At 39.6% G+C, this 10,508-nt stretch overlaps 1 pseudogene; it reads left to right on the plus strand.

Moving 5' to 3' along the window:
• Window positions 1-481: 481 nt before the first annotated feature.
• LOC101788981 (olfactory receptor 4P4-like) lies at window positions 482-3,205 on the plus strand (annotated as a pseudogene).
• The last annotated feature ends 7,303 nt before the right edge of the window (window positions 3,206-10,508 follow it).

Genomic DNA, 10,508 nt, shown 5'->3' on the forward strand with positions numbered 1-10,508 from the left:
CTCTAGTTTTGTCTGGTGCCTGCCTCGGATCCACGCGGACGAGACCCAGGCCAGGCTGGGTCCCCTCGGCCACACCGCAGGAACTCCTCTCTCCCTGTCACGAAAGCGTCCCGGGGTCAAGCATGGGGAAGCTGCGCGCATGCTGTGTGGCAAGCGAGGCGGCCATGTTTCCCCTCGCAGGCTGAGGGCCAATCGGGCACCGAGGACAAGCCGAGCAGCACTGACCGCAGAAGGTGCAGAGGAAGAGGAGGAAGAGGCACGTAGGGACACAGAGGCGCTGAGTAGGAGCAGCACGCAGTGGCAGATCAACCCGGAATAGCTTGCACAGCCCTAACCCTTTTTATTTTATTTTGACACAGAGTCTAAGTCACCAAGTTGCTTGGTCTTGCCTGGAATTGTGATTCTCTTGTCTCAGCTTCCCAGGGTATGGGATTAGAAGGTGTACACCACCACACTCTTGGCCCTCAGCTCCTGGGACTGAATGGAGGTTTCTGAGCGTAGTCCAGTCAGTCCCACAGTACCTCCTGTGCCACCTCCAGTGTTCCAGGAACTGGGCAGGCCCCTAACCCCTGGGGGTGATGGTCCAAATCTCTCCCTGGGTTAGCACCAATGTGCTGGAACTCACAGCATGTGCCCTTAGCTCCCCTGACTGAAGATGGTCAGTGGGTGTGGTCTAGTGGGGCCTTAAAACCTCCTGAACACAGTCTAGTGTGCCTGGAAGCTGGGAAGACACTTAACCTCTATGAGCAGGAGCAATTATCTTAAGCTCTCTTGGGGCCCACGCCAGTGTGCTGGAACTCAACTGGTGCAGCCCCAGTTCCCAGGATTGAAAGAACGTCGCTGGGCATGGCCCAGCCAGGTCTGGGAAACCTATAGAGCCCAGTCTAGTGTGACTGGAAGTTGGGCAGGTCCTTAACCACTGGGAGCAATAATCTTAAACTCTACTGGAGTGCTAGAACCCACATCGCACAGCCTCTTCTTTATTATTTTGTATAATAAAATCTAGAAGGTAATTTCATAACAATTAGTTTCAACTTTGAAAAGATGGATTTTTAATCATGTACACAAATCTCAATGGTAAGTTTACTAAAATAAAAAAAAAGGTGTAAAAAGTTTATACACAACGCAGTGCTATTCTGCCATAAAGATAAATTTGAGCATTCATAGGTTAATGGATGGAACTTGAGACCATAATACTGAGTGAAATAAGTTAGACAGTTAAACTTACATATCTCATGATTTCTCTTACATGAGAAGTTATGTAATATATAACACAAAGTAAAAGATACATAAAGAATATACATAAAATAAATAATATGTAATAATGTACAAAGGACAATAAAAGATACATGAGGAAGCAAGATCATTTTCAAATTGCTGGGAAATGAGATGGATGAAGGGGAAGAGAAGCAAGGGAAAGAGGATTTTAAAAAATGGAAGGAGAAAATGATGAAGACAGAGTTTTTGTAAATGGGAAGGGAACCAAGAATTGGAAAAGCAGGGAGGGAAGACAGGAGACAGAAACGGAAAAAAAAAAAAAAAAAAAAGAAGAATTAAGATGCACTGTGGTCAGGTACCTACTCCCCAAAATGATGCTAATCACTATGTACTGTAAACTTGGACTAATAAAATAATACTACAAAGAAAGTTTAAATAGATCAGTGCTAATATTATAAGTAGTGGATATGAAACATTTTTAGTACCGAGACTGAGTGTGTTAATATTTAGAATGAGAACTTCTGGTGGGATTTAAAGGGTTAATTAGAAAACTTATCTCTATATTCTTCTTCCTTAAGTTTGCTGGTCAAGTTTTAAATTATACCATAAAAAGTCTGTATTTTTCCAATGGATTAGCAATTATTATTACAGGAATGTTAATATGCTTAATATTACATCATTTTATCACTGTTACACAGAAGAGGGGAGTGTAAAAAAATAGGGGTGAAGATGAGAACAATCAGCCCAAAATAGTAAAATACTGATGTGGAAATTGAAATATAGTACATTTTCAGAATGTTTAATTAGGAAAAATCAGGCAATTTGCATACATCAATTTAAAAGAAATTAATTTATACAAATAGGTAATGCATTGAGAGTAAAATCTAAAATAAAACAATCATTATCTGGAAATGTTTCCTACATATCAAATACATAAGTATTTTTTTCACATCTGAGATAATAAATCTTGAGAAAAGGATTTATCATTCTTCTCTTATCCCTTTGGATGACTGTGATATGTAATGCATTGATTATTAATTAAGTCGACTTACACAATGAATATGGTTGTAAAGTAAGCATAGTTGTAATGTATGCACACCTCATGATTCCAAAAGCACTTGAGGTTTTCTATTTGTAACATTTCTAAATAGACATATGGCAAATACTTGCTTCTACTACTCACATATTAAGCTTCATGTATTTGTATTTTTGGTGTCTTCACTCTTAATATTTAGTTTCTGTGAAATTTTAAAATTGTAAATAGAACAAAAGATTTAATTTTTTCCTGATGAAAGTGTTCATTCTATACTTCTACTGGGCACTATATCCAGTTATGTTTGTAATCAAAATTAATAGAATGGTTACACTCATACCCACATTCATGCATGTACACAATTATTTTCAGCAATCTGAGTTTTCATCTCAGGGACCAAAACCTATAGCTACTATGTTGCCACCTGCAAACCCCTGCACTACACAGTCCTCATGAGCTTCTGATGGTGGCTTCCTGTGCAGGTGTATTTCTGCACTCCCTTGGTCAGTTCATTCTTGCCTTCTTATTACCCTACTGTGGTCCCAATGAAATCGACCACCACTTCTGCGATGTGTATCCTCTGCTGAAACTGGCCCACATGGAGACAAGCACAATTGGGTTTTTGATCACCGTGAATTCTGAGCTGATGGGCCTGGTGCCTTTCGTGGTTTTTACAGATATTGTACATGGTGATCATACACACAGTTAAGTCTTACTCTGCAAAACCTTGTTGCAAAGCCCTTTCCACATGCAGCTCACAAGTCACCATCATGGTCCACTTTTTTGCTCCTATATTGTTTATTTACATTCGACCAGCAACTACTTTTCCAGAGGGCAAGGCGTTCAGTCTCTTATACCATCATTGCCCCATGTTCAACCATCTGATTTACACCTGAGGAACAGGAGATGAAGAATGCCATAAAAAAAGCTGTGGTGTCCTACCTCAGAAAGTAGAAGAGACAGACTGAAAGAGGCTCCTGCCCTTCATCAACCAGCTCCAAGAAGATGCCACTGCTACCCCCAAAATTTAAAAGTCATAAGTCCTGTTCATGTGTCTCCTATCTACCAAGTGTATGTGTAGGAGCCTGACTGACTATGATCTACTGTTCTCTTGATTTTTTCCAGGCTTTTTCACTCTTATCTTCCACTTTCTGCTTTCTTGTTCTCATTTCCTGTGCTCTGCTGACCTGTTGGCTGGGCAGCTCATTTTGCTGTTCAGCAGCAGCTCCGTAAAGAGTGTGCAGCACATGTGAACAGTGAGGACCCGTGAAGCTCACACTTGCATGTGACTGTGATTTGTGCATCAGCCTCAGGCTCAAGGAATAATTACAAAGCCACTCCAATCCGTACTTACATCAGAGCATCTTAAAGCAGCTGTGCTTGCGGGGCCAGAGGCATGCTGCTTATTATCTTCACCTCAAGCTCTGAGAGCAACCAATGGCATTGTTGAGTTTCTTACATCCCCAGGCCCAATTCTGTTTCCCAAGTTCATAATAATCCCCTCTCTTGTTCTGTAGCACCGTACTTCCAGCTGTGTTCATGTGTTCATCTGCACCTCTCTGGCTAATTCCAGCACAGCACCCCATGGGGTGTTGGTTGAGATCCTGAGCTCCAGATTCAGAATTGCTCACTGATTCCTTAGTCAGGGCAGCTTCGTGTTCGTGTTCCCTTTACCTCCATACCTTGAAGGTACGGTAACATCACAGTTGTGCACAGTCACATGTGAAGGCCTAAAACACTGCCTAGGGCACAGGAGAATTCATATGAGCATTCAGTGGCCTCATGTATTGTTAGGAGAAAGGACGTTTCAGATTATGACTTTCATGGCAAGATAAAAAAATATGAAGGAGCACTCACATTAGCATCAAGATCCTGCCAGAGGAAATGTTAAATTTCATTTTTCTTGGTGTAGGAAAAGAAAATATCAGTTACATTACATTAAGATTTTGTTTGTGTTTTTAGTATTATAAAACTGAAAAGTTTGCTGGCAAATTCATCTGCTTGAAGAAATGGCTGATATCAAAATCATCCCGCTGGATAATTGATTCAGATTGTGAGAGATCTCAAAGCTTTCAGGAATCTCCGTTAACATGAAGTGTACTAGAAAATAATTTATTTTCAGACTAGCAATGAAACACTCCTAAATAAAATAAGTAGTTGTTTACAGTTATGGGGCACGGAAACTGTAAACGGAAGTAGCACAGTGCTGTGAGTCTGTTTAAACTGCTCAGTGATTAAAACTGAAAATGTAACATGGTGAAAGCTTTTGGAAAAATGTCTTCAAATGCATTTCTTGATCTTTATGACCTAATTTTTGACAATCACACAGGTTCGTCTGAGTGGGGCTTCTGCAGCGCCATTGTCCAAATGTCCCATCTTTTTCTGTCACAGGGAATGTGTGTGAGGGAAGAAGACAGCAGAGCCTGCGGCTTACTGAGCCTCTGTGTGAGAAGGGGCATCTGTGTTACTGCTGAACACTAAACTTTGCAATGAATAAAACCTTGTACTTTACTCATAGAAAAATGTCTTGAAGCTGGATTAAAATAGGAAAATCATTGGAGAAATCAATCCATAGGAAGACGTTTTCTACTTTATATCACTTACTCCTACTTGGGTCTCATCACTTTCGTCTTACAAGGGCATTTTCTTCTCTATCTCCCTCTCTGAGTTGGATCACTAAGTCAGTCTAAAAACTAGGAAAAAGTGGTACAAGTTTCGCTGGTCCTTCCACTGAGGGTACTCACATTTCCCTAAGCTTATCCAGGATAATTTATCATTCTGTGGAGATGAGGCTAAGCTATAGGAATAACTGGAGAGAAATGTGTTTACATTCAGCTAAAAGCAACCGATTATTGCCCATTTGAGCATTTTCCAATCTTAGTGCTATTTCAACATCTATAAATCCATTTTAGCATCGCTATCAACCTACAACTGCAGAGTGCTCCAAATGTTTGTGTACTTTTCTACCAAAGGTGCTGTCTTACTGGTTTCCTCCAGTGCCCGGCTGATACTAACACCTCATGGCTTCAGGTCTTTCCTGCCATACTCTATCTTGGGCACAAGCTGACCCCTTGCTGCTTGATTTTTGCCAGGACCCACCTCTGTTCAGCTTCTGAGACCAGCATCATGTCAGACTCTGTGGACTGGACTTCAGGCCATTCCTAGCAGATCCAGGTATTGGGGACCTAGCCTAGATCCCCAGTCTCCCACATGAGTGTATGGTGAAGGCTTAAATAAATGAAGTAAGTGGAACGATTTTAGGGCTCCAGGAGCATCAAAATCCTCTGTAGAGTTCAGGGACTCTGAGGGCTAAAACAGGGAATGCCTCTGAGCAACGTATATTTATTATTTTCCTCAAACAACACAGGAAATTGTGTGGGAATGGTTCAAGGACATTGAGAGTAACAAGTTGAGATATCTTAGGAGAAGATTTCTGTGTTGCATTTCTCTACAGGAGTGAAATAGCTATAGCTATAGTTTTTATTTAGTTAATTGGAGCTGGAGCCAGGTGTTCTCAGCCCTTGTTTTATCTTGCTTCGACCAAGCAGCAGCCCTGCACCTGTGTTCAGTTTCCAGTTTCAATGGCTTGCAACACCCAGGCTCTATGCTGGCCCTTGCAGAGATAGCATCTCAGCACACTTCCGTGGAACCAATTGCTGTCTTCATTCCAATTGATCTAGATCTAGACCCAAGGGTGGTGACCTAAGGGCAAGATCCCACTTAATGCTGAACCAGTCCCAAGCCAGCCTGCCAAAAACTTGAGCCATAAACCCGCTCATGGACCTACTCAAGTCAATCAGGATTTGAAATCATTTAAAATAGAGAAGAAAAGGAAATGCGAAATACAGTGATGAAATGAAAGATGTGGTGAAATTAGCACAATAGGTTAAAAAAGAATCAAATTATTAGAATCAGTTATTAAAAATCAAATTATTAGATCAAATGATTAGAATCAGTGACTTGAAATAGAATCAGAATATGAAAAAGAAAATGTCAGTTGGGCATGGTGGTACATGCTTTAAGCCTAGCACTTGGGGCACTGTGGCAAGAGGGTCTCTGTGAGTTCAAGGCTAGCCTGAGCTACAAAGTGAGTTTAGGCCAGAGTAAGCTGCATGGTGAGACCCTGGAAAACAAAAACAGAACAAAACAAAACAAAAAGCTGAAAAGTAATGAGAAAAAATTTTAAGCTTATATGAAACTTTCAAAACAGCATATTTTCAAGTTACATGGTTTCAAGATTAAGTCAATGTGGTAGAAACCTTACTTAAAGAAAGTGTGGTATCTGCACAAGAGCTATTATATTTGCACTTTCAGCAAAGCCTGGAGTCTAACAGATTTTAGTAAAATCATAAGGTTGAGGTAAATGTGATGCTGTCAGGTAGAGAGGCCAAATTCTGGACATGATGACTGCTCAGGACTATCAAAGATCCACTGAAGCGCCAAGCACAAGCCTCTCAGATGGCGAGGGGAACAGAAAAGCCCAGCAGAGATGGAGCTGCCAGGAAGAGAGGAGAGAGACAGCGGGGTTCAGAGGCAGAAAATCAGGTGGAAATGTTTCCCTCGGCTTGGTTTTTACCTCTAGAATTTTCTTTGGCCCATTCCTAATTGTAGCTTCCTCCAGAAAAGGGTTGCTGACAACCGTGAGGTTTATATAACTTTCTTGTAAAAATTTTCATCATATCAAATAGAAATGGATATAATTTCTTAAATTTTATATTTACAAACCACCTACAATCAAATATTTTATGTGTATACTTCTGAACTGAACAAAGCAGTAATCAAGTTTGTTAGACGTTTATAAGATAGAAAGGAGATATCAGTATGTTAAGGACTGAAAAGAGAAACGTTAAAATAGACAAATACAATTTTTAAAAAACTAGAAAAGGGGTAATTTAATGGTGTTATATATGAATATCTACTCAGGTATCTATATTTGTGTAGTTTAGTCATAGGAGTCTAAGACGACCATTGATTGCACAGTGCCTGCCTGGCAAGCCCGGGAGGTCATGAGTCTAATCCTTGGTGCAAAACAACAACAATAATAATAACAAAACAAATTACAGCAGTTTCCCGGGCTGCGCCAGTGGTCATCCATCACACACACACACACACACACACACACACACACACACACACCACACCCGTGCATCTCCCAAGTCCTCCTGCACTGGCACCGGCACCGCACATGCGCAGATCTTGCCGGCGTCCATACATACACACGCACGCGGGGCACGAGCGCGCGCGGGGACGCATCCGCAAAAGCATTTCTATGTACTGCTCTCAAGGAAAGTGTTTCTTGAAAAAAATTTTAATCAAATCCAAGAGAACCAGTAGCAGCTCACCCGCGGTAAGCCATGCTCCGGGCGCTGAGGGAGGCTGATCCCAGAGCCCCAGCAAGGCCAGCAGGGGAAGCGCGCGGCTCCTCGGACACAGCGCCACCTGGCGGTGGCCTCTGGGCCGCGCTCACTGAGTTCTCACCGGGAGAATCACGGAAAGCAAAGAGCTGATCCCGCCCAGAAAACTCATCCGCCCGCCGGGGGAGAAAGGCCAGGAGGTGCGGACCAAGGCCAGCGGTGGAATTTACAAAACACCGGAGGGAGGGTGATCACTGGAGCGTCGCGCCTTCCAGTCATCACATTTACCTCAAAAAAAAAAAAAAAAAAAAAGTAACCTGCTTTACGGAAAGCGGATTTCTCCGGACCTTTCCTCCCGCGCAGGCAGGGCCCGGTCCCATGGGGGCGCTGCAGACGTCGCGTTTATGTGATTAGTGGAGATTGTAGGTGGCAGGCGGCTGTGCCACCTGCAGGGACAGCGTCACAGCTGGAGGCGGAGGGCAGGTGCTCTGTGGGCTTCCTTTTCATCCCTGTTCATGTTTCACAAACGCATGCATGCATTGTTCCTGTGATACACTGACTTACTAGGGAAGACTGATTTCTCTTTATAAATACTAAAGTTGTTTATTCCATACACACCTTTTCAAACTTTAGACTGGGAAACGCCCTTTCCACGGCATTACCGTAAAGAAAGTTTTGTTTCATTAGTAACTGATGTGACAATAATTTGTAAAAATCTCACAACATCTAATAAATATCTCTGTTAAATATCTCTGTCATTTCATCTGTTATTAGTCTTTTTTTTTTTTTTCCGTGCATTCTGGGTGACTGCGGCTTTTGCGTATTCTAAACCTCTGCAGTAGTTTATCTTCCTTTGTGTGCAGTTCTTTTATCCACTCTGCATAATAACGCTGACCAAAGTTTCTATAATAGTGTTTTCTAAGAACTCTTTTGTAAGCAAATATACCTTTATGAAATTTTCTTCTGATTGCTCCATGAAAGCTCTTAAAAATCTCTTCATATACATATAGGATTATTTGCTTAATCTGCAGTAATACTTTCAGTATTCTGAAATATTCCTTCACTTTCTTTCCAGAGTTAGTATGTCTTCAATGGGAAGTCAAAGAGTTGAATGAGGAGATCCACTTTAAGATGTACTCTAATAAATTGATTTATTGCTGTATAACTAATCTTTAAATTGCAGTAGATTTTAAATTTATATTTATATATAGAGAGAAGATATGTGGATGACATATGCATATCATATCAGAAAAGTAATGCTACTATTTCAATTGACGATTTCAATTTCTTACTACTGAAAATTCATTTATCATCAAAAAATTTTTGCATTGTACATTATTTCTTCATATAGTTTCAGATTACTTGATTTGACTCACGTTTTAAAACAAATAACCTTAAGTACAGCAGCAAATGTCTCTTGGGCAGTATGAGAAGTGAAGAGCTAGATCTTTCCATGCCATTTTTATTAGTGACTTGTCAATACTACAATGTATACAATGCTATAATGTATACAATGTATTCAAATCATTGAATGCAAGTCATTCTTTTATAAATGTCAAAGATCAGAAACTGAAAGATTATTAATGAAATGAAAATTCCATTAGTAAAGCTGAGAATAAGTAGAAAAGCATGACATATGCATATCATATCAGAAAAATAATGCTACTATTTCATGTTGTCTTACTGTTGAAATTACCTTTTAAGATTTTGTCATTTAAATTTTGAATGCTGTTCTATAGTGCTCTTGTTGATATTATTTTTCATATGTTTTCTCCATGCTTACATAGAAATATTATTTATTTGGTGTAAAAGATTCCTTTTTCACGTGCACTAATTCTTTTGGACAATCAGAAGAAAGACCCATGAGAATGAATTCTGATATGTTTGTCTGACTTTACATATGGGGTATGGAATGCACAAAGAATTATCTGAGGAAAAATGAACTTAAAGCACTTGTAATAGGGTCACAATCATATCAAGATTACAAAAAGTCACTGAAACTAGTCAAACAAATCACAGAAACTAATATATAAATGAACATAGTAATATTTGATATTAATATTTAACATTGAGAAAAATTCTTACTGCAATGTAGGACATTTATCTAATTTGTACTTTCAATGTTATTCCTTGTTCACAGAGTTTTCAGTTTAGGTGATGGTGTCTTCTCTCAGAGAGTGACATAGTAGGTCCCTGAACTGCTTGCAGACATATAATCAGGGAATGTAGTTATGAATTTTTAATTTCCTTATTTGTTAGCTGTGTGTTTGGTGGATAATCTACCTCAAAATGCAAGGCTAAAAACCCTGTTGTGGGCCCTGCATGTTAAACTGAAAAAGATAATTTTAATGATTACATTAGAAGGCAAAAAGAAAAATGAAAGTAGAACAAAATGTTGAAGTTTTCTGGCAATACACTTGAAAAATAATTAGACAATCTATATATCCCTTATTTAAATTTTAATGTGGAAAATGTATCTTCAGACAAACTCTAAAATCAATAATATTAATAACATAGAGACATAAAAAGTAATTGAAATGGGCAGGTAATTTAAAATCTGCACAATTAATATATTCAGCTAAAATACAATATGGGCATCACAAGTGAATGAAAGATGTTATGCAGTTTAACTGTAAACTGTGATCAGGAATCATTTGGCTTTTATCTGTTGCAAGGTCATTAATAACTTTACATTAATAATTATTTATAAAATCAGGGCAGAATTCACACAAAGACATAAAGTACACTAGGTATACTACTGGTCTCTTCATTGGTGAAAAATTAAGCAGCGTTAAGATGACATTTCAACTTTACTCCCAGATTTTATGTAGTAGCCATCTATGGCCCACAGATCCAACTTATTAATACTGTAAAACTTCTATTGAAACATTATGCACACAACA

This window comes from Cavia porcellus, unplaced genomic scaffold (assembly GCF_034190915.1).
Source record: "Cavia porcellus strain 051 isolate PalLab524CR breed Dunkin Hartley unplaced genomic scaffold, mCavPor4.1 scaffold_14, whole genome shotgun sequence".
NCBI classification, from domain to species: domain Eukaryota; kingdom Metazoa; phylum Chordata; class Mammalia; order Rodentia; family Caviidae; genus Cavia; species Cavia porcellus.